At 36.9% G+C, this 26158-nt stretch overlaps 2 pseudogenes; both read left to right on the top strand.

Moving 5' to 3' along the window:
• Positions 1 to 9457: 9457 nt before the first annotated feature.
• LOC118045947 (disease resistance RPP13-like protein 4) lies at positions 9458 to 14483 on the top strand (annotated as a pseudogene).
• A 5440-nt stretch (positions 14484 to 19923) lies between these two features.
• LOC118045869 (uncharacterized) lies at positions 19924 to 25351 on the top strand (annotated as a pseudogene).
• Positions 25352 to 26158: the final 807 nt, after the last annotated feature.

Below are 26158 nucleotides of genomic sequence, written 5' to 3' on the forward strand. Positions count from 1 at the left end.
TGGAAGATGTTAGCTAATATTGTCACAGATGATTTATCTTTGCTTTATAAATCTTCTATTTTTATCATTATAAGGTTTTAGAGGAAGGAAAACACTTGCATAAACAAGTACCAAATTAATCATCACGCTGAAAATTAATTAATGAGAGGATAAAATAATACAATATTATATTCACTTCATTTTGGCAATGGTTTAGCATTGTTGAATTCAAACTCTTCTGCTCAAAATTAGTAAAAGCGTTTCTTACATAAAATCAGCGAAAGCCATAATCATATACGGAATAATAGCAAGACATCATAAATGCTTATCTCCGAGTAATGGGTAGAGGCTTAGACTTTGACATTTGAACCTATTAGGATTTTCTGCTAGTTCGCTTTTGTTGCTATTTTGCATGGATCAATACTTTTGGGGGTTTGTTCTCTGCTCCCTCTAATTTCTAGGCTTGTGGGATTATCTAATTGCAGGGAATTTAATACATTTTCTTATTATCAAGTCAGACTTGTGAATCTCTCTCATATCATAAGAACAAGCAAATGGCGGTGGAAAATTTTCTTATTGAAAAACTGGGAGAGCAAGTGTTTAGCGCTCTCATGAATCAACACTACAAGATTTCACAGTTTTACCGACGGAAATATTCCGTCGGTGTGTGACAGAAAGTTCATCGGTAAATTATTTACCGACTATATTACCGATGGAATACGCCCGTCGGAATACCTTTTGTCGGTGATTCCACATTCCGTCGCTATATCGGTCGGAAATACAAAAAAAATTTACCGACGGACCATGCGCGCCAAAAAAAAAAAAGTTTCCCGCTTAGAATATACCGACGGAAAATATTCCATCGGTGTTATGTAAATACCGACGGACTAAATCCGTCAGTAAAAGTGTCGGTGATATTTCATACCGACCGAATATTTCCGTCTGTAAATTCATCGATAAGTTTATACCGACGGAAATAGTCGGTGAATATGTCGGTGATGGGATGGAATACCGACCGAATCTGTCCGTCTGAATATTCGTCGGTGATGATGACAGACACTGTCCAATGCCGACGGAGTTATTCCGTCGGTAAATCCCTGTGTAATTTTTTTTTTATTTTTTTTTTAATTATTTAGAAAAAATAATATAAATTAATGGTAATACAAACCAATTATGCAAATAAAATTTATATTAAGCAACAAAAACTCAAAGTTAAGTAATATTTCATTACAAAATGAATGTGTTTCAAAAAAACATTAAACAAAATTTTAAATGTAAATAATGTTTATTAAAAATTAATATAAAGGTGGAGGAGGAGGCTGGGGGTTAGGCGGCCAAAAAGGATTAGACGCACATGTTCCACCTTGTGTCATGTTCATGACCATTTGACGAAGCTCTTCATAGGCCGCTCTTTGTTGTTCAGACTCTGCTTTGTGTTGTTCGTTCGCCAATCTTTACTCTTCTTTGAGTTGTGTGTACGCCTCTGATAGGACGTAAACCTGATTTTTATCGGGTCCACCTGACGATCCAGCCTCCATCCACAAATCCGGATCGAATTCCGGATGGGTCGAATGATCGTCCCCGTATCTCTCCCTCAACCGATTATTATAGGTCTCCTCTGATAGGACGCTTTAAACGCCGATGATATTACTCGGGCGGCCTCAATGTTTGTGAACCTGAAAAGAAATGAAATTAATGAAATAGTGATTACTTCATAAATTATGTTTTAAATTTGTTTTTTTTATATATATAAAAAAACTAAAACCTTAACAAACTTACATTGAAAGATCGTCCTCCCACTGTGCCTCGTACTTGCAGGTAAATTGATTTCGCTGCGAAGGCACGCCGCTTCTGCGATGTGAAACATCGCTGGAAGAGGCAGTATCAGTTGACGACGCATGTGGTGTAGGTGCCTCTTCTTGAGAGGCACCTAAGGAAACATCAGCATCGCTGCTAGACGAACTTGATTCGACTGGACGTGAATGACTAGCTCTGGTTTTCATTCTGCGCATCTAAACAATTTTATATAAATAATTGTATAATAAAATTCAAAAGTTAAAAAAAATCGGCAGCACCTCCCCTATACTGGATACTACCCAAATCCACAAACTTGCAAATATTAACAATAGCCACAACCAATTGACCCAATCTATACTAATTATTCCAACATATTCAACTATTAATCCTAAGATAAATTCAATGTTAACAATTACAATTCACAAATTATTCAATAATTATGTCAATACAACAAAACTATAAATTCAAAATAAATAGAAACAATTAAACACAAATCATCAAGTTAGAGTAAAATTAATAATTCTTCCAACATATTCAATTATTAAATCTAAGATAAATTCAACATTAACAATATTAATTCAACAAATTATTAAATAATTATGGCAATACAACAATAAAATATATTCAATAAAATAAAAAAAGAATTATAGCCTAACAATTAAAATCAATGGAAACAATTAAACACAAATCATGCAATAATATATTAAAAAAATACTAATTATTCCAACATATCCAATTAACTTGAGTAATACAACATTAACAATTATAATTCAACAAATTATATTCAATAAATTAAAAAATATATATAGACTAACAATTAAAATCAATGAAACTAATTAAACACAAATCATGCAATAATAGAGTAAAATTAATAATTATTCTAACATATTCAATTACTAATTCTAAGTTAAATTCAACTTTAACAACAAATATTCAATAAATTAACTAATATGTTATTATGACAACAAAACAATAAAAAATATTCAAAAAAAAAAAAAACCTACATCAAGTAAAGAAACGAAATATACATACCTTAATAATGTGAGAAATTCAAAACTTTATCTACATTACAAAAAAAAAAAAACACCAAAATAACAAAAATAAAAACAACTAAAAATAAATTAAAAGTAAATAAAATAAATTGGAAAAAAACACATACCTTTTAATATGAGGAAGATTCACAACACTAAATCTTGCTAGAGATTGAAGGTGAAATTCTTGAAGGATTGAGGGCAAAAAAATCAAAAATCTGAGGTGCAAAACGGAGGAGAAGAGAAGAGAAGCGGCACGGGGAGAAGAAGAAAAAATGAGGCGAAGCGGCGGGGGCTGGAACTTATAGGGCAGTTTTATCGAGGGAATCACCGACGGACTTAATATCCGTCGATAACAGGTCAAAAATTTCGTCGGTAACAGGTCAAAAATTCGTCGGTAATTTTTAAATTTCGCACCGAATTTTTAAAAGCCCTCCATATTTTTCGACGTCCGTCGGTGATTCCGTCGGTAATATGACAAGTTCAGAGGCGCATCAATTCACACACTTTGGAAATCACGCTGTCCGTCGGTATTTCTGTCGGCAATATGTGTGACCGACAAATTACCGATGGAAATATTCCGTCGGTATTAGCGTCGAAAAATCTGTCGGTGATTGTGGCATTTTGTTGTAAATATTTTCGAACTCTTTGTGAGATACTGACGGACTAGAATCCGTCGGTATACCCGTCGATGATTGTGGCATATTGTTGTAAATGTTTTCGAACTCTTTGTGAGATGTCGACGGATTTAATTCCGTTGGTATACCCGTCGGTGAATGTGGCATTTTGTTGTAATTATTTTCGAACTCTCTGTGAGATACTGACGGACTAGAATCCGTCGGTGTATGTGTCGGTGAATCCGTCGGTAATGTCGTCGGTGTTGATGGCATTTCGTGTAATTAATTTCGAACTCTCTGTGAGATGCCGACGGATTTAATTACGTCGGTATACCCGTCGGTGAATGTGGCATTTTGTTGTAATTATTTTCGAACTCTCTGTGAGATACCGACGGACTAGAATCCATCGGTGTATGTCTCGGTGAATCCGTCGGTAATGTCCTCGGTGTTGATGGCATTTCGCGTAATTAATTTCAAACTCTCTGTGAGATACCGACGGATGGTTATCCGTCGGTATTAACGTCGGTAAGTTTGCATTATGCAGGAAAGGTTGTCTTTGTATTGCCTGTTTACCTTCCTGCAAAAACTTAACTGATAAACTGTCCATCACATAAAACAATAACCACATTACTTAAACAGTAAATATTTTGTTTTACAAAATACATCATCCATAATCTAAATTACATGAGACAAATGTTTTTACATAGGGCTTCATTTTCATAATTAGTCGGAATTTTCTTCTTCTTCCTCATCAATTGAATTGTCATCATCTTCATCGCAATCTTCAATATGGATATCATCTTCTTCATCGACATTTGCTTGTCCGCTAGAGCTAAGAACAACATTCAACTCCTCTCTGTCAATATCAACAACACTATCATCGAGAACTCGAAAATTTGAATTTTCTTCCAATTCAATCGAAGGAGCAACTCGATATGGTTCAACCAACTCACGAACTTGAAAGACTTCATCTCGCACACTTGTGTCTTCGTTCTCATCCTGAACAACCTCGACACAACCCCGTGGTTTCGTTTTTAAAATGGACAACCAATCAACTCTTGATCGATCCTTTCTAAATGAAGGGGTGTATGTGTAATAAACTTGTTGACATTGCTTTGCGAAAACAAAGACATCGTTTATGTTGCGGAGTCTAGCTTTTGAGTTGATTTCGACTAGACCATGGTGTGGATCAACTCTGATTCCTCTGTCCGTCGTGTCATACCAATAGCATTTGAATAAAAACACTTTATTCTGCTCGCTATGATATTGCAGTTCGACGACCTCTTCTAATCTACCATAGTAGTCAACTTCTAACTGGCTACTTGTGGATCCCTTAACACAAACACCGCAGTTGTATGTCTTTCTTCCTTGCCCGTATTCTTCAGTATGGAAAACATATCCATTGACAAAATACCCGTTGTAGCACTTAACTTTTCTTTCAGGGCCGAGGCTTAGTGAAGACAATGACTTAGGCGCACTCCTTCCCATTTGATAAACCTTGTAAATATATGTAATTAAATGTACATCAATAAACGGTAAATGAACGAGAATCTCATAATGACATGCATATGTTAGAATGAGTTTGTGATAGTGCTTACATGTGTTCTGAACCATGTGGCAAATTGTTCATCTTATAATTGAAAGATCTGGGATTCGGTCAACTGCGAGTTATTGGAGAGCAAATATTGTCGATGTTGCCTGCAAGTGATAATGAGTGTATGATATTACAATATATAATTAACAGTATATTACTGACAAAGTTTAATTAGTATTACACATATATAGACTTACTGAATAAATGGTCTGAGCTCATCACAGTTAAATAGAACATAGTTGTGTGCTTGTTTGAATTCTATTTCCGACAAATATCTTCCTCTTACGACATTTTTAGGTGTGGGTCGTCCAGTATTGGAGAATATTGACAAGTTCCCACTGGAAGGCACTTCACCGCCATCGTCATGTCGTGGAACGCGATTGATTCTTGTTCTCAGATGAGGTTCGAAATAGTACGAGATAAATGTTGATATCTCTTCAACAATATAGGCCTCAGATATCGAAGCCTCAACATGCGCCTTGTTCTTAACCTTTTTTTTTAGATTAAACAAGTACCTGCATTGAGTACAATTCAAGTATTTTCAATTAGGAAAAACATAGAAAATACTTTAAGATATGAATTCCATTGCAATTGTAATATCTCACCGTTCGAATGGGTACATCCATCTATACTGGACCGGTCCTCCAGCTTTTGCCTCGAACGGTAGATGTATAGGGAGATGCTCCATTGAGTCAAAAAATGAAGGAGGGAATATCATCTCAAGTTTGCATTGTGTCTTGATGATATTCGTTCGAAGCCTCTCAATGTGCTCAACATTCATCTTGCTGGAGCATATATCTCTGAAGAAATGTGTAACAACCCGGCTTTCCAAGCCCAAAAACAACAGTAAATTTTTTATATATATATATATTTAATACACATGGTGCCGGTAATCAAAGAACTTGAATCCTCACATCATCAAAATACAATCCATACAATCAACATTTCATTTAAAAGCGAATCTTACACAAACACATAATATTAAGGTTGCATGATTTGAAGTTCATATTAAAAAATATATATATAGACATGAGTTTGCATTCTTATCCTACTAATAGCCATCACAATTTTAAACAAAAAGGATCTAATAAAAGTTATACATTCAGTACATTGATCCATACAAAATACATTGTGATTTAGAATGCATCTACATAATTCCTTGCAAAAGTAGGTTCCCGTGTATCGGGTTTCCTAGACATCTCGGTGGTGTGACGTCCCTGCAGCAGTACAAAACATTTAAGAGAATGCAAATACTTAATAATAATAATAATAGTAGTAGTAACTAATGGTCTGGCAATTAAATAAAGCATTAACATTTATAATTTCTTCATGTATTTGATGTAACAGCTAGTAGTAGATATAGATACACAAGTTTTCGGATGCCATTCGCCGAAACTAGTCATTCATTTGTCCCGCCCATCAATCCAGATTCCATAGCGAAAGCTGCGTCGCTGCCGATCCAAAATCAGCAGCAGAAACTGGGTCGCTGTCGATTTCTGTATCGGCAGCGAAAACTGTGTCACTCCGATTTCTATATCGGCAGCGAAGACTGGGTCGCTGCCGATTTCTTCATCGGCAGTGAAATCATTCCTTTATCCCGGCCATCCATTCGAACGCCATTAGCCAAAGCTAATCATTCTTTGTCCCGGCCATCCGTTTGGATGCCATTAGCCGAAACTAATCAGTCCTTCATCCCGGCCATCCATTCGGACGCCATTAGCCGAAGCTAATCACTCTTTGTCCCGGTCATCTGTTTGGATGCCATTAGCCGAAGCTAATCACTCATTTGTCCCGGCCATCCATTCGGATGCCATTAGCCCAAGCTAATCAACCTTTAATCAACATTTAAGTGTTCGACAATTTAATATTGGTTCTAACAATATGGTAGTACTCAAGTTAAAATATTTCAAGATTCAACGTATGAAAAAGAAAGGTGCAAGTCACCTACCTGCTCCACCTGTGGGTTGTTCCTGTCTTGATGATGGTCCAATCCCGACCGCACCACCTAAGACAATAATGGTCAGAAATCAGCACAGTTGTATTTATTTTATTTTTGAATCATATTCATCATCACACTTATTTCAAGAGTTCATATGTTCACATTCAAGTGTTCCATATTTTACACCATCATATCATGAAATTGTTACTAGCATTTAAGTCATTCCTACCTAGGAGGCTTATTGTAGAAATCGGCAGCGAGAACTGGTTCGTTGCGGGCTGCCCAATTCGGCAGCGAGAACTGGTTCGCCGCAGGCTGCCAGTTCGGCAGCGAAAACTGCATCGATGTTGGTTCCACAGTTTCGCTGCATAACGCACAACTCGGGAGCGAAAATCAATTCACTGCACGAGGTTCAGTTGCGGCAGCGAAACAGAATTTCGCTGCACAATACACAAATCGACAACAAATATCGATTCGCTGCAAGAGGTTCGGTTTCGGCAGCGAAACAAAATTTCGTTGCGCAACACACAAATCGGCAGCGAATATCAATTCGCTGCAGGAGGTTTGGTTTCGGCAGCGAAATAGAATTTCGCTTCGCAACACATAATTTGGCAGCGAATATCAATTCGCTGCAGGAGGTTCGGTTTCGGCAGCGAAACAGAATTTCGCTGCAGGAGGTTCAGATGCGGCAGCGAAACAAAATTTCGCTGCTCAATACACAAATCGGCAACGGATATTAATTCGCTGCAGAAGGCTCAGTTTCGGCAGCAAAACAGAATTTCACTGTACAACACACAACTCGGCAGTGAATATCAATTCGCTGCAGGAGGTTCGGTTTCGGCAGCGAAACAGAATTTCACTGCGCAACACACAATTCGGCAGCGAATATCAATTCACTGCAGGAGGTTCAGTCTCGGCAGCGAAACAGAATTTCGCTGCAGGAGGTTCAGTTGCGGCAGCGAAACAGAATTTTACTGCATAACACACAAATCGGCAGTGAATATTAATTCGCTGCAGAAGGCTCAGTTTCGGCAGCGAAACAGAGTTTCGCTGCACAACACACAAATTGGCAGCGAATATTAATTCGCTGCAGGAGGTTCGGTTGCGGCAGCGAAACAGAATTTTGCTACACAACACACAAATCAGAAGCATCGATTTCAGCACATAATTCTTCAACAAAATTCCAACAACAACATCACAGCAGAACACATTAATTTCAGTACATAATTCTTCAACAAAATTCCAGCAATAACATCACAGAAGAACACATTAATTTCAGCACATAATTCTTCAACAAAATTCCAGCAACAACATCACAGCAGAACACATTAATTTCAGCACACAACATCACAGTAGAACACATTAATTTCAGCAACAACATCACAATTAATTTTAGCAACAACATCACAGCAGAACACACACACACATGCATGCTGGCCTACCCCATAGTTAAAGCCAGCCCTCTACCATGATTTGTTAGATGTTCTGAAATTGACTTTATTTCACTTCTGTTTGCTAGTTCTCCTAGTTAATTTCAGTTTCCTTCATAGTTGGCTTAGGTCTTAGATCAATTTTTCTTACGGTTTTTCTTCTTCATTTTCGTTTCTGATTTTAAGGGGAAGAGGAAGGGAGTTTCATGACCCATACCTTCTGAATTTAACTAAGTTTGAGGAAGGTTTGACACTATTCTTTTCTCTTCAGCTGCTGGTTCTCCTCCTTCTTCTTCCTCTCACGTTTTCCAGCTCTCTTTTTCCTCTCCTCTATGCAGCTGCCCACTCCTCTCTCAAGGTCTCATCTCTCCCTCACAGGTTCACAAGGCAATCTCTACTGGTTTGATTCACGTTTTTGTTGTGAAAGGGGAAGGGAAGAATGGCATGCAGCTGTTGGTTTGGGAAGAAGATGGATCATTCTCTCTCCCCTCTTTGTATTTATACTACCCATCAAATGAAATGGGTTGTTTGGGGGTTGGTTTAGGTGTGTTCTTATCCTTGTTTGGTTTATCTAAAACCAGTTTTACCCCTCCCTCCCAGCTCTGTGTCACTGTTGATTGAGAAATCAGCATCGAAAACTGCGTCGCTGCCGATCAAGAAATGGGTAGCGAAAAACTGTGTCGCTACCGATTTCTGTATCGGTAGTGAAGGTTGCGTCGCTGCCAAATCCAGAATCGGCAACGAAAACTGCATCGCTGCTGATTTCTGCCTCGGCAGCGAAAACTGCATTGCTACCGATCCAGAAATCGACAGCAGAAACTGCGTCACTGCCGATCAAGAAATGGGCAACAAAAAATTGTGTCGCTGCCGATTTCTGTATTGGTAGTGAAGGTTGCGTCGCTGCCAAATCCAGAATCGGCAACGAAAACTGTATCGCTGCCGATTTCTGCATCGGCAGCGAAAACTGCATTCATCGTCATCTCTCTCTCTCTCTAAATAAATAAATATAAATATATATATATATATATATTATGTTATTTATTTATTTTTTTCCTTTGGGTGTTTACAAAATGATTGATCTCCGTTAGTGCATCCCATATTCCCTTTGGCAACAAATCACGAAATGCTAATGGGATGAGTGTTTGCGTAAACACGTGGCAGTCATGACTCTTCATTCCATACAATCTGCTGTCCTCTATGTTAACAAGCCTTGATATGTTCGATGCATGTCTATCCGAAAATCGCAGACTCTTAAGCCATTTGTAGACTAGCAGTTGTGCGTTTTTCTCTAACACGAAGCTTGCCCTTGGTTTTGCAACCCGTGACTCCTCATAAACCAACTCCATATTTTTACGGTTACAGTATAAAGCTATATCCAATCTAGCCTTCAAGTTGTCCTTTGTCTTCCCCTTCACATCCATGACGGTGTTGAAAATATTCTCAAACACGTTCTTTTCGATGTGCATGACGTCAAGGTTATGGCGAAGAAGATTGGTCTTCCAATACGGAAGCTCCCAAAAGATACTTCGCTTTTCCCAATTATGGGTCAAACCAAAACCAGGAAACTTTTGCTTACCTGATTGAAGGCCAAAGTTCTCTTTGAGCCTATTCCCTTTAGGTAAAATGCTTCTTGCCCAATCAATAATTTTGTCATACCTGGCCTCACTCAACCCGTGATCTGACTTGATGGTGAACACTTGTGCCACAGCCGATATTTTACTGTGGTTTGTGTAGCCATCCTATAATGGTTCGTCAAAATCTTTCAACAAATCAAAAAACCTAGCTGCCTCTGCATTAGGTTCTTCTTCTAAGATTGGACATTGATTGACATTATCTTGATTCATTCTCATTGCATCCATAACCATGTTTCTATAAGGATTAGTGTTGTCATTTGCCGCTTTATGCACGTTGCTAGCACTAGAAGTTGACCCAACCACCGTTTCTCCCATTCTCCTATTACTAACAAATACCTCTCCATGTGCATACCAACACTCGTAATCCTCCACAAACCCTTTGTGTAGAAGATGCATCATTACAACATCTGGATGCAGATACTTTTTATTTTGACACTTCCTGCATGGACACCTAATACCGCCTCCAGTAAAATTTCTGGGAATAGATGTTGCGAAATTAATAAAACCCTGAACCCCGTTACAATAATCCATCCTCCGCAATCCTTGGGGTGAATCTAGATACATCCATGAACGATCATCCATGACTTCTATCGAACCTCTATAAAAAGGACCCATTAAGCAAGCTCTTAATTATTTCAAAACATAACATGTAATTCGGTAATTCTACAAATTAAGTTTTAACAATTTACAAACAAATACAATCTTACAAAATCTAAAACAAACAAACCATAACAAGTATAAAATTATACATTCATATACTACAAGTTTGTTTGAGAAATAACAATAAAACATGTACATCTACTAAAAAAAAATACATATACTAAAAAAACAATAAAATTGACATTTAAATGTTAAAATTTTAAAAGATAGAATTACTAACAAAAAATGATAAAATCCGTCGGTAAATCAGAACACGGATGCTGTGACCACAAAACTTCAAGAAATACAACTTGTTGTGCTAAGATGAGGAAGATTTTTGTTTTGGGGCGAGGGGGGGCTGGTTATTTGCAGATGGGGAGGGTTAGGATTAGGAAGAAGAAGGAGAAATGGGGGAGGAGAGTGTCGGCAGAGTGGCCATATATTCACTTTTGCCGATGGACTTACCGATGGTTTTATTCCATCGGTGAATACGTCGACGAAATCGTCAGTAATTCTGACGGGCAATCAACACGTCACCGCACGGACCTGCTATTCAAATCCCTCGGTGATTCCGTCGGTATTTTTAACGGTGCACCGGTCACGTCACCGGTACAGATCTGGCATTTCAAATCCGTCGGTATTATTGACGGTGAACAGGTCCCATCACGCGTACGGCTCCCCGGTTTTCATTCCGTCTGAAAAATCGCCCGCCAAAACCTCCGCGCCACCCACCCGCCCTTTTTTCATTAATTCTAAATTTTCTGTTGGTAATTCGGTCGGTAAATACCGACGGACTATATCCGTCGGTAATTACCGACCGAATTACCGACGAAAATAGTCCGTCGGTGATTTCGACCGAAAAATACCGACAGAAAAAATTTCGTCGGTGAGTCCGTTGGTATTTAGCGAATTTCTGGTAGTGCAAGCTCAATTTGCACTTGACTTCAAAAATCAATTTCAAGCTTTGAAGACACAACTCGACCTCGTCAAAGCCTTTCTTGCTGACACAAATAACCTCAAAATGAAGAAGGAAACTCTCAAGACGAGCTTGATCAAGCTGAGAGATCTGGTTTACGAAGCAGATGACATATTGACAGATTGCGTTCTTAGATATGATTATCAGAAAGATGGGTCCTGCTCCAAATACACACCTGATGAATTTTTCTTCAGGTGTCGAATGGGGAGGCAATTGATGGACTTGAACTCACGCATGGGCAAGATGGGGAGTGACTTGAGCGCATATTTAACTCCACAACATCTTCTATCATTGGGAGACAACACTTACCGAGCTAAGGTATTTACCTCTCAGGATTTTGAGCCATCTGAGGTTATTGGACTGGAAGAAGATATAGAAAAGCTAAAACGATGGACTTTTAGTGCAAGTGGAGTACTCCAAAGAATTGGCATTGTGGGAATGGGGGCTTAGGTAAAACCACCATTGCACAAAAGTTTTTTGAAGATAGGGCGGTCGCTGGCATTGATAAAAAAATCTGGGTGTCCGTTTCTCAGGATTTCAGTGATGAAAGGATAATCAAGAGCATATTGGTGCAGTTAGGAGAGAATCCCTCCCCAGTGTCTGATCTAGGCCAAATGTTGCATGTTATCAACCAATCACTTCAAGGTCAGAGTTGCCTCATTGTCATGGATGATGTTTGGAGCTTCAATCAAGATTGGTGGGGTAAGCTATGTTCTGCTATTAAAAAAACAGAAAAGAGAAGTTGTGTCATGATTACAACAAGAAATGAAGATGTGGCAACCCATATGGGAGTTGAAAGTTCACGCATTCACCACCCAAAAGTTCTTGATGAGAAGGACAGCTGGTCATTGTTCTGCAACTTTGCCTTCCAGGAGACCAAGGGAAAATGTTCTAATAGCCAATTTGAAAAGGTAGGCAAAGAAATTGTGGGGAAATGTGGGGGGCTCCCTCTTGCAATTAAGACAATAGCAGCCTTTCTTGCAACAGAAGTTCACAACCTTGGCAAGTGGAAAGACATTCTTGATCACTTCCATGAATTGACTACCAGGAAGCAAAATAGCTCAGTTAAGACTTCTCTGCAATTGAGCTATGATGCACTCCCTACACATCTGAAGCAATTTCTTCTATGCTTCTCAATTTATCCTGAAGATTTCGTGATTCTTGCTGAGCAATTAGTGCATTGGTGGGTTGGAGAGGGCTTCATCCAGAGAACAGAGCACTCAAAAACCGCAGAGGACTTGGGATATGAATATTTGACAGATCTAGTCAGAAGATGCCTTGTAGAAGTTGTGGAGAGGCGTGGCTATGATGGAAGAGTCTACAGCTGTAAGATGCATGATTTGGTTCGTGATTTAACAACAATGTTTGCTGAAGATGAGATGTTGTGTAGCTTTGAAGCAGGCAAGCAGAAATTGTCACCTGATTCACGATGGCTGGGCCTGACGAGTGAAATGAGCACAGCAACATAAAGCATTATTCAAAGCTCAGGGCATTGCTATTAATGGCCAGCAGTCAACGTCAATTTCCTTTCAGTAAGAACCAAATGGTGTCACTTGACTCTCTCAGGGTATTGGATCTCTCTCGAATTAGGTTAGATAGCACTTCCATGGAGAAGCTCTTGAGCTGGATTTTTTCGCTCCAACGCCTAGCATATCTAAATCTCAGTGGAGCTGTAGGCCTTAAAGAAATGCCATCTTCAATCCGGAAACTTCGTAATCTCCATCTTTTGATATTAGCCGAATGCAGTGATTTAACTAAACTGCATCCATCGATCTCATATTTGAAGAATCTCATAGTCCTGGACTGTGGATCTTGTGGTCTCCAATACCTACCCCAAGGAATTGGAAACCTCTCTCAACTTCAAGAACTATCAGGTTTCAGGGTGGTACGTCAAGCCACAACACAAAGTTGTCATCTCCTAGAGCTAAAACAACTGGTCCAACTACGAGTACTTCGAATGAACCTCAGCAATGAGAGCGAAATCACTGAAAGTGAAGGGGAGATCTTATCCAAGCTTGTGAAACTTAGGGTTCTAGCCATCAACACTGAAGATTGTAAAGATAGAACTATCCTAGAGATGCTAGATCGACTACACCCTCCTCCAAACCTCAAGGAATTGTATCTTAGGCGCTACCCTCACAAAAGTTTGCCTAAATGGATTAATCCAACGAAGCTTCCTGTTCTGCAATATCTCTGCCTTGAGAATGGATCAGCTCTCAAAAGCATCAATCCAAGTGCTCATTCCGAGGAAGAGAGTGCCTTCTCTTGGAACTACCTTGAGGGTTTGTGTTTGAAGTTCTTGCCATTCTTGGATGAAGACTGGACTGACTTACAGAAGACCATGCAGTCAATACGTTATGTTGAGGTTAGCAATTGTTTCAATTTGAAAAATTTCCCATGTCCGGTTGACAAGTCAGGGATCTGGAGGAAGGTTGAAGATTAAGGAATCAAGTCCGTGAATAAAGAAGCATTTCTTCACCTCCTTGAAAATCCAAGGGATTCATATTGATTGGTAAGTGAAGACAAGGGTCCCTCCCTTTGTTGCATAATATCTAAGTTATTTCGCTTTCCCTATGTGTATAATGTGATTGTTCTGTAATGTTGTTAATTTGTTTATACTATGTGTATACTATCATTGGTCTGTAATACTGTTTAAATTATCTACACACTTTGTAGTTTATATAGTAGAATTTTGAGTGTGACTTCAACCCATGTGTGTGAGCTCGCATCAGGCTTGGGTTCTGGCTCCGGGTTATAGGCTTGAGTTTGTTTTTTTTGTCAACTTATTATGTACTAGAATTTGGATTTATTATAAATTAATTATCTGCCCATAAATATATTTTTTCAGCCCATTTATGTGTATTTAGGTCATGAAGAAAAGACCTTTTTTTTTTAATCTTCTGGACTGTCTTTTCAAAGAAAAACCTCTAATTTTAAAGCTAAAAACTGTTATGTTCTTATTTCTTAATTAAACGATGAGAATTTATTCTGGTAATTATCACAATTATTTCTTTATTAATTTTAATTTCAAAAACCAGTACAGATAAGGGTGGAGTCACCTTTTGATTGTGCTGCTCTTCCAAATTTTTCATAAACACCATCTTTTCTCCCTAGTATATAAAATAGTATCGTTTTAAATGATATTATTATTCTTCTCCTTTTCCTGGACGTGCAGTAGAGGAAGGAGAAGCTGTTTTTTAAACAATCTTTTTTTCCCGCTCTCTTTTTCTCTCCCTCGACTTGACCTTTCACTGACACAACCTATAGCCCTGCTTGGCTAACAACCATGACAAAGAGACCAGGAGGACCATGACTTGCAAATGGCCGGTCACCTTACCCTGCAAGGGTAAGGTAGCCCCGTTCCCCCTATGCCATGATGGGACAAGGCAGGGGAGACTACTCTCCTCCTGCCTATAAATAGGAGGGCGACGAAAAGAATTGAGGGGGCAAAAAACAAGGAAAAAAAACAGAGAGAGAATAGAGAAAAAGAAAGATGAAGATGGATTGAAGGGAAAGGAAAACAGGGGAGAATAAATGAGAGAGGAGAAACACAAGCAAAACAGAGAAAATAAGAACAAACATGAGGGAGGGCAGAAACAGAGGACAAGGAAAACGCAAAAAAAGAATAACCATTGTCTACCCCAGCGCCACTCCGCCACCAGTACCACCAACTCAACATCCAAATCTGGGAGGTGAAAATAGAGAAGGAGAGAAACAATACTGAGAGAAGAAGGGGCATAACATATAAACAAAAACCGAGAAGGGGGGAAGAACAGAAACTGAAAGAAGAAATATTGGAAAAAACACAGAACAAAGAAGGGGCAAAACCACCATCCAACAGTCTAGAACCAGTACCACCGCCACGAGGAACCGCCCGGTCTACTTTCCCCCCACCCCTCTCTTCTTCCTTCTTCTTCCTCTACTCCGTCATCTCCACTGTTCATATGCAAAGTGAATAGTGGAGAGTGAATTCACTCTCCACTGTTGATGTTGTATGTGAACAATGGAGTGCTTCTCCACTTTTCACTAGTCCGGTCCAATCCATAAATTTTTTTTTAAAAATCCTTTTGGAAAATTTATGGTTTTTCTGAGTATTTCTCTAATATTTGATTATATTTTTATACTATAAATATACAAATTCAATATTAAAATACCTGATTTTTGTCGAAACATTGTAAAAATTATAAAACAAACAAAATTATTTTCATGCATATGGCTAAGTCTCTCAAAAAAATCGTTTCATATTTTCATATAACAAAGAAAAATTCAAAAATAAATATTAGCATGCATTTTTGGCGTTAATAACCAGTGTATTAAAGTCAAGAGAACTAGATCAATATTTTCAAAAATACACAAAAAATATTTTGTTTTTTTGGTATCTGAGATTATGAATTTAAACGTAAAACTTATTCCCAATATTAAAAAGGTGTATATATATATATATAGACATTAGAACGATTAAGTTTTACTCGAAAAGATAAGGACCTCCTTACTGATAAGAACTTTTCTTAACTTGTAGATAGATGAATAATTAGAAAATACGACAAGACTTTAGTTTTTTATCATAAAATTAAACAATGGAGCCTACCTTTAGTAAGACGTATTTGGGGTGCTAATACATTTCCTTTATGCAACCAGTCCTCGTGCTTGATCTCTAAGAGTAGTTAGGGTTTCTAGTGACTAAAATACTAAGTGACGACTCTCATCCTTGTTTTCCACAAATAGAAAAACAAGAGTTCCTAGTCTCCCTCATTTCCAGAATACCAAAACAAGATAAAGTGGAAGATTTGCCGCGACACCACACACACGGGACAATAGTGTTTTGAATTGATCCATATCAACTTGGACTAACTTAACCTATCTATAACTTAAGTCATGAGTTTGACTAGGTTTGATAACTTTGTTCTTTAGAATCTATTTTTTTAAATATACACTAAAAATAGATTTTAGTAAGAAAAACAACAAATAAAATTATAGAGAAGAAATGTATTTTTTTAGTCAAAATTTTCTTTTGCGATTCATGTACTTTTTTTGTATTGACAACAAAACAAGTTTTGTTTTTTTATTAGCAGCATAGTTTATTGAATAAAAATAAAAGACATCGCCAAAAATTAGTGGTAAAAATTTAGGTTATCATTGCCAAGCTTCTATCTTTGAGGCTTAGAAAAGTTATCAATGAGGTGATTAATAACTCTCATTCTGCTTTCATCGCAAAGCGGAAAATTCTTGATTGTTCTATTTTGCCTAATGAGATTAGGGATAGTATGCAAAGAAAGCGTGACCAAGGCTTTCTTTTCAAAGTGGGTTTTCAAAAGGCTTTTGATTTAGTGACTTGGGGTTTCCTTTTTGAAGTCATGGATTTTTTAGATTCAGGAATGTATATCTATAGCTTATCTTTATGTATTAATTAATAGCTCGCCATCTAATGAGTTTCATATGCATAAGGGTATCAGACAAGGGAACCCTTTGCTACTGATTAGTACTTAAAAGTGCATCTTTATCAAGGGTTTATATCATCATTTTGCACTTAAAGTATCAATAACTCCTTAACTAAAGCATGTTTTATAATAACAAGTCTAATATTATAAAATACCCTAATATATGGTAAATGTTCATCCTAAATGCAGGTATATCACATAAATCAAAGGATTGATTGATGAATTCAACTACTGAAATTTTGAAGATAAAGAAGGGTGAAGCTTAGAAAGAAGAAGTCCGAATCTATCCTGCAGCCCAACACTGTTCAGTGTTCAGCCCATATCTCGAGTTTTAGATATCCAAATGATCTGAAATTTTTACAGAGATTTGATAAGAAATAGGCCTACAACTTTCATTTGGACATCAAGATCTAAGAAGGCCGTTTTGAAGTCCAAATTATAGCAACAACGGAGAAGTCCAAAGCTGTCCTGCAGCCTAAACACTATTCAGTGTTCAGCCCATATCTTGAGTTCTAGAAGTCCAAATGACCTCATCTTTTTTTTTTCTGGAAAGCTAAGAGAATTTCGCAGAACTTTCATTTGGACATCTGGACCCAGTTCTGATGCTAGCATTTTTGATTTATTAAGACAAGAAGATAAGGATTTTCACCAAGTCAAAAGGTGGCCACCCACTCAACAATTAGTCATCAAATCAATAATTCCGAATTTTGGCCTATAAAAGGAGGCATTTGCCATATATTTTTGGGCTTGGTTGTTCAGAACAAGTTCATGCTCTTTATTTCTCTCTTTATATTTTTTGTAATTCTTAAGTTTTGCTTTCTTTAATTTCTTGTTTATGCTTTTCATTTCCTTTCCTTTCGTTAGTTAAGTTGTATTTTATTTATGTTCTTGTTTTATTTATTTATGTTTTTCTTCTTCATTATGTTTAGCTAAGTTTATTATGTCAAGGTGAAAAGGTTACACTAATGGTGTAAGAACAAGTATGGTGTAAACTCAACATGGACCTTAATGTTTAATATATTAACATGTCTTATCTTTTTATCTTACTAATTCTTAATACCTTGCTTGTTAAATGGTTAATCTAAATTTGTGTTGTATAATACTTGGTACAACAAATGCTTGGCACTCTCATAACCCAACCGTATGGTATTACCTACACCTGGAGCTATGAAAGGTACTTGATTTGTTGTTAACATCAGTTAACATCATGAATTCCTGACAATATTTAAAAGTTTGGTGTTATGTAAATAAGATAATTAATATGATCATGTTAATAATTTATAATGAGCTATTAATGACAAATCATCCGACTAGAACCTCCTTCGTGTGTGGTTTCCAAAATTGAGTAATAAGAGTTTATACTATACTTGTTTGGAAATACCATTGGTGGATCCTCTAACCTTGACATTTGTCTTTATTATTGTTTAATCCTTACATTAATCTTCCATCTCAAAGTTCTCATTAATTTCTTCCTCCTCGTCTTTTTATTGTTATTATTATTATTATTACTAATATTATTATTATTATTATTAGTATTATTATTATTATTTACATTCTTGTTATATTTTATGTACGTTAAGTATGCTCTGTGTTTGATCAAGGATCCTGATATTGTTGATCTTGCCTTGTTCATTCGCATCAGAAATCTGTTGATATTATATAATATATCTCTTTGATCTTTTCATAAACTCAGTATATAGGCTGGAAACCTGTGACCCAATCTTTGAGATCATTCTCAGGTGTAACAACGCCACATATTGAGTATTATTATTAGTATTATTATTATTATTATTATTATTATTATTATTATTATTATTACTACTACTACTACTACTACTACTACTACTACTACTACTACTATTATTATTATTATTGTTGTTGTTGTTGTTGTTGTTATTTTTGTTATTATTATTGTTGTTGTTGTCTTGTTATTTATAATTTATACAATTAACCTCTCTGTGGTTCGATCCCGATCTTGTCGGGTTATTTATTACTTCGACACTCCTACACTTGGGAGAAGACATCAATCTTTTGGTCGTGTCAAGTTTTTGGTGCCGTTGCCGGGGAGGTAAATTCTTATACAAATTTTAGTATTTTTTTTTCTTTCTTTTCACTTTTCTTGTATCTAACTTTGTCTCTTTTGTGTTGTTTCTTTTTCTTTTGTTTTCTTCTTCCTTTTATTCTCTTTCTACACGTGCATGAGTGTTTGGTCACGTACATTAAGTGGTAGACTTTCTAGGGTATCCTCATCATTTTCAGAAAATATGGCCGAAGAAGATAACCAGTCACTTCATAATGAGAATAATGAGAATAATGAGAATAACCGTGTTAGGACACTTAAAGACCACATGAATCCCACAAGAACAAGTGCACCCTCATGCATAGTTTTCCCTCCTGATGCATCTCATTTTAATTTTAAGCCAGGCATTATTCAACTTTTACCTTCTTTTCATGGCTTAGATCTAGAAAATCCATACTTGCATTTGAGAGAATTTGAAGAAGTTTGTAACACCTATAATGACTTAAATTGTAGCATGAATACCATTAGATTAAAGCTTTTTCCTTTTTCATTAAAAGATAAAGCTAAAACATGGCTACAAAATCTTAGGTCAGGATCCATTCGTGCTTGGGATGAAATGCAACAACAGTTTTTAAAAAAGTTTTTTCCATCTCACAGAACCAACTCTTTCAAAAGACAAATCACCACTTTCACTCAAAAACCAGGAGAAACATTTTACCAATGTTGGGATAGGTATCGAGACTTGCTTAATACTTGCCCTCATCATGGTTTTGAAACATGGAGATTGGTTTCACAATTTTATGAAGGATTAACACCTAAAGATAGGCAAATGGTTGAATTGATGTGCAATGGAACTTTTGAAGATAAAGACCCTAATGAAGCAATAGAGTACTTAGACTTGCTAGCTGAAAATGCACAAAATTGGGACACTAAGGGCACTTATGAGGCACCAAGTAAAACCTAACCTCATACATCTAGTGGAGGTATGTATAACCTTAGGGAAGATCATGACCTCCAAGCCAAGTTTACATCTTTAGCTAGAAAAGTCGAGGCACTAGAATTGAAAAAGAGTGGTCAATTAAAATCTGTTCAAGACATTGTGTGTCAAATCTGTGAAACAAATGAACATGCAACCAATAACTGTCTAACTTTGCTTTCTTTCAAGGAATGTCTCCATGAACAAGCCCATGCCTTAAATAGTTTCCAAAGGCCCAATCATAACCCATACTCGCAAACATACAATCCTGGTTGGAGAAATCACCCAAATTTCAGTTGGAAGAGTGATAACAATAATGCACAAACTACACAGCCACCGTTTCAAGCACACCATAATTTCCAAAATTCTCATGAATATGCACCTCCTTATGCTCCACCTCCTAGAAGAAATCTTGAGGAAACATTGCATGCATTCATTGAAAAGCAAGAGACAATCAACAATCAACTTACTCAAAGCATGACAAATTTTAAAGATGCTCTTGCAAAATTCACATCTGCTCTCAGTTTTCAAGAGAAAGGTAAGTTTCCATCTCAACCACAGCAAAATCCAAAGGGGCAATACAATGCAAATGCAAGTAGTTCCGAAAGCCAACACATGGATCAAGTCAAATCAGTCATCACTCTTCGCAGCGGTAAGGTTATTGAAAAACCCACTCTTGAACCTTGTGAGAAAGATGATGAGCCAATCTCTGAGGGTAAGGAAGGGGTTGAATTTGAACGTTGTGAAGAAAAGAATGATTCTCCGCCAGCACTTCCATTTCCTCATGCCATGACCAAACAAAGGAAAGTCAATCACAATTCTGAAATCCTTGAAATTTTCAAACAGGTAAGGATCAATATACCTTTGTTGGATGCTATTAAATAGGTACCTTCCTATGCTAAATTTTTGAAAGATCTATGCACTGTAAAGAGAAAACTGAAGGTGAAAAAGAAAGCCTTTTTAGCCAAACAAGTAAGTGCTATTCTTCAGAATAATAATGCTTTGAAATATAAAGACCCTGGTTGTCCTACCATTTCTTGCTTTATTGGAGAACATAAAATTGAAAAAGCTTTACTTGATCTTGGAGCTAGTGTGAATTTACTTCCATATTCGGTTTTTCAAAGTCTCAATCTAGGTGAGATAAAACCAACTTCTGTAACTCTTTTACTTGCTGATAGATCTGTAAAAGTGTCTAGAGGAATAGTTGAGGATGTGTTAGTACAAGTTGATAAATTCATTTACCCTGTAGATGTCTTGGATACACAACCTGTTGAAGCATGTAATTCAATTCCTGTTATTTTAGGACGTCCATTTCTTGCAACTTCTAATGCATTGATTAATTGTAGGAATGGACTGATGAAACTATCATTTGGAAACATGACATTGGAGATGAATATTTTTAACATTTGCAAGCAACCTAGAGATGATAATGATTTACAGGAAGTGGACTTTATTGAAAAATTAGTTCATGATCAATTTCAAACCACTTCTAGTGAAACTGAGATTGATGAACCTAACGAGTTGCAAATGGTTTATTTTCAAGAAGAAGCAAAGGCATGTAATTGGAGACCACAAATTGAAGAATTGCCATTACGATCAATTGAGTCTATACCTTCAAGTGTTCAACCACCAAAACTTGATTTGAAGCCGTTACCAGTCAATCTCAAATACTCATTTTTGGGAGAAAATGAAACTTTTCCGGTAATAATCTCTTCCAAACTTAATGCACATAAAGAAGGTAAGTTATTACAAACTCTAAAAATGCACAAAAATGCATTAGGATGGACCATAGCTGACATAAAAGGAATTAGTCCTTTGATTTGCACACACAGGATTTATTTGGAGGAAAATGCTAAACCATCTAGAGAAATGCAACGAAGACTTAATCCTAATATGAAAGAAGTAGTGAAAAATGAAGTCATTAAGCTTCTAGATAATGGAATCATTTATTCTATTTCTGACAGCAAATGGGTAAGTCCTACCCAAGTTGTACCCAAAAAGTCTGGAGTCACTGTGATAACAAATGAGAAAAATGAGTTAATTCCAACTCGGACTATTACTGGTTGGCGCATGTGCATTGACTATAGGAAATTTATTCAATGACTAGAAAAGATCATTTCCCTTTACCTTTCATGGATCAAATCCTCGAAAGAGTTGCAGGTCATGAATTTTATTGTTTCCTAGATGGCTATTCAGGTTACAATCAAATTGAAATTGCATTGGAAGATCAAGAGAAGACTACTTTCACATGTCCATTTGGTACTTTTGCATATCGAAGAATGCCTTTTGGGTTATGTAATGCACCAGCTACGTTTCAAAGATGCATGCTTAGCATATTCAGTGATATGATTGAACGTTTTCTTGAGATTTTTATGGATGATTTTTCTGTTTTTGGTGATTCATTTGATGATTGCTTAACTAACTTGGAAAAGGTTTTGAACAGGTGTGAAGAGAAGAATCTTGTACTGAATTGGGAAAAATGTCACTTTATGGTAACAAACGGCATTGTACTTGGTCACATTGTTTCATCGACAGGAATTGAGGTTGACAAATCTAAAATCGAGTTAATTGCCAACTTACCAACACCAAAATCTGTTAAAAATGTTAGATCATTCTTAGGACATGCTGGTTTTTACAGAAGGTTCATCAAAGATTTTAGTGCAATATCTAAACCATTATGTAACCTTCTATCAAAGGAAACTGTTTTTGAATGGACTGAACAATGTGAAAAAGCCTTTGTTAAACTTAAAAGCTTGCTTACTTCTGCTCCTGTCATTCAACCTCCTGATTGGTCATTACCTTTTGAAATAATGTGTGATGCTAGTGATTATGTCGTGGGTGCTGTCTTGGGACAAAGAAACGATAAGAAACCTTATGTGATTTCCTATGCAAGTAAAACTTTAAATAGTGCTCAAATGAATTACACTACCACTGAAAAAGAATTACTTGCAGTAGTATTTGCATGTGACAAGTTCAGATCTTATCTTGTTGGCTCACCTGTTGTTGTTTTTAGTGATCATGCAGCATTGAAATATCTTCTCTCTAAGAAAGATTCTAAGGCTAGATTGGTGCGGTGGATTTTGTTACTTCAAGAATTTGATATCACAATCAAAGACAAGAAAGGCACCGAAAATATTGTCGCAGATCATTTGTCAAGATTGACAACCGATTCGAGATCTGACATCACACCAATCGATGACTACTTTCCTGATGAATCTTTATTTTCTGTCTCTATGATGCCTTGGTTTGCTAATATTGTTAATTTTCTTGTTTCAGGACAATTGCCAGCTCATTGGAGTACCCAAGACAAAAGAAAGTTCTTGAACGAAGTTAAGAACTTTTATTGGGATGACCCTTATTTATTCAAATATTGTCCTGATCAAATATTTCGAAGATGCATTCCTGACAATGAGGTAAGTAATGTCATTAAATTTTGTCATTCTGAGGCATGTGGGGGTCATTTCTCATCAAGAAAGACAACTGCAAAAATCTTACAAAGTGGATTTTACTGGCCCACCATGTTCAAAGACTCACATGCATTCTGCAAGACTTGTGAAAATTGTCAAAAGTTGGGATCTATTTCAAAACATCACATGATGCCTTTAAATCCTATTCTTGTCATTGAGATCTTTGATTGTTTGGGTATAGATTTTATGGGTCCATTTCCTCCATCATTTGGTTTCTTGTATATATTGGTCGCAGTAGATTATGTTTCAAAATGGATAGAGGCAATTCCAAGTAGAACCAATGATCACAAAACAGTGATAAAATTTTTGAAAGAAAACATTTTAAGTCGATTCAGAATCCCTCGAGCCATGATAAGTGATGGTGGAACACATTTCTGCAACAAGCCATTTGAATCTTTAATGAAGAAATATGGAATCACACACAAAGTTGCCACCCCTTATCACCCTCAGACGAATGGACAGGTAGAACTTGCTAATAGGGAGATCAAACAGATCTTGGAGAAAACGGTAAACCCTAATCGGAAAGACTGGTCTTTAAGACTTAATGATGCACTTTGGGCTTATCTAACTGCATATAAAACATCATTAGGTATGTCACCCTATAGACTAGTCTATGGAAAACCTTGTCACTTGCCTGTGGAAATTGAACATAAAGCTTATTGGGCTATTAAAGCTTTCAATTCAAACATTGATGATACTAGTCAGCTGCGAAAATTGCAAATAAATGAGCTTGAGGAAATAAGAAATGATGTATATGACAATTCAAGAATTCATAAAGCAAGAATCAAAGAGTTTCATGACAAGAAAATATTGAGAAAAACATTCAATGTTGGTCAAAAAGTCTTGCTTTATAATTCTCGACTCCATTTATTTCCTGGAAAACTAAGATCAAGATGGAGTGGTCCTTTTATTGTGAAACATGTGTATCCATATGGGGCCTGTGATATCGAAAATCCAAAGAATGGTAATGTTTTCAAGGTAAATGGCCATCGTTTAAAAGTTTATTTTGACAATTTTTCAGTTGAAAATGACTCTATTGAATTGGGTGATCCTATATATAAAGATTGATTTTTTTTCTCACATTGTTTTTGTGTGACTTTTGTTTTGCTAGTCTCTCACCCTGGTCAAATGGCGGATAACGGTACTCCGTGACTTTTAAGTCGGTTCTTTCAGTTTCCCATGATAACTGATATCTATGTATATATTTGTGCAATTCTTTGCTCTTTCTCCTTTCTTTGAATCTCTCCCCCAATTCTCAGTTGAAAATGGACACCACTCTTGAAAAATTGAAAAAGTATTTTCCCGCTCTGCCTCAGAATGCGATTACAAAAATTTACCGTGCTAGATGTGCAAGATTGAGGTTGTTAATGAACCATGGAATTCCTGAAGATATTCGCTTGCTGATTGAAGCAAAGATCCGATTATCAGGTGAGTCCTCCAATTCTTTCATTTCATACATGCCTGGAACAGGTAAAAGCACTTTTGCGAAGAAACGTCGTGCAAAACGACTGAAAGTCTGTCACCGATGTGCTAGATGGACTTGTAATGCGACATGTCGTTCTTTAGGAATGATATCTGTAAACCGTGAAGATAAAATACAATTCATTAAGGATGGCCTAAGTAAGGGGTCTTTAGATAATTTTCTATTGACTCTTGAGACGCATCCTAGTGGAGATGTGCATCGTGCAATTTATGATTTATGGCCCCAATTCCATAAAGAACATGCTCGACTTAGTCTTGGGAATCTGACTAAAAAAGACCCTGTTTGCCAGTTTTTAAGAAAACTGGATGGGAAGCCTATCCCCGACCCATAGAGGGCGTTTAAGCCGTTCTTGGACGTAAAACCAATGGAAGATGTGAGCCATAATCACAACTCTTGTACATACATATGCTTTTTCAAAATAAATAATTAATAAAGAGAGAGAGAGAGAGAGTGTGTGTGTGTGTGTGTGTGTGAGACTACAGCTGGCCTACATATAGGTGGTATGATTGCATTTTCAATTTCTAATCTATAAATTCTTCTCTTCCTTCCCTTCATTTCTACTCAACCCATACATTCATCAAATACAGACGTGTGTAGAAATGGCAGGTTCCTCAAGTAATCACATAAACAAAATTTGTGTTTTTGGTGGATCTAGTCCCGGGAAAGAAAAAGAGTTTTTAGAATCAGCAAATCATCTTGGTCAGGTACTAGCTGAGCGAAAGATTCATTTAGTGTATGGAGGAGGCAGCCTTGGGTTAATGGGGGGAGTGTCAATAGCTGCATCTTTAGGAGGTAGTCAAGTTTTGGGGGTTGTCCCCAAAGCTTTAGCACAAGGGGACATCATTGGAAAAACAATTGGAGAGGAATTACAAGTCCCCACAATGTCTGATCGACTGAACGCCATGTTTAACCATGCTGATGCCTTCATTGCCTTACCAGGTGGTCTGGGCACATTGGAAGAAATCTTTCATATTTCCTCTTGGGCCCAACTGCACATTCACCATAAACCCATAGGTTTGTTAAATGTTAATGGTTTTTATGATAAGTTGTTGTCTTTTCTTGATTATGCTGTGGAACAGGAATTTCTAACATCTTCAGCACGACAAATCATAATCTCTGCTGCTACTGCTGAACAATT

Source organism: Populus alba, chromosome 16 (genome assembly GCF_005239225.2).
Source record: "Populus alba chromosome 16, ASM523922v2, whole genome shotgun sequence".
NCBI classification, from domain to species: Eukaryota; Viridiplantae; Streptophyta; class Magnoliopsida; order Malpighiales; family Salicaceae; genus Populus; species Populus alba.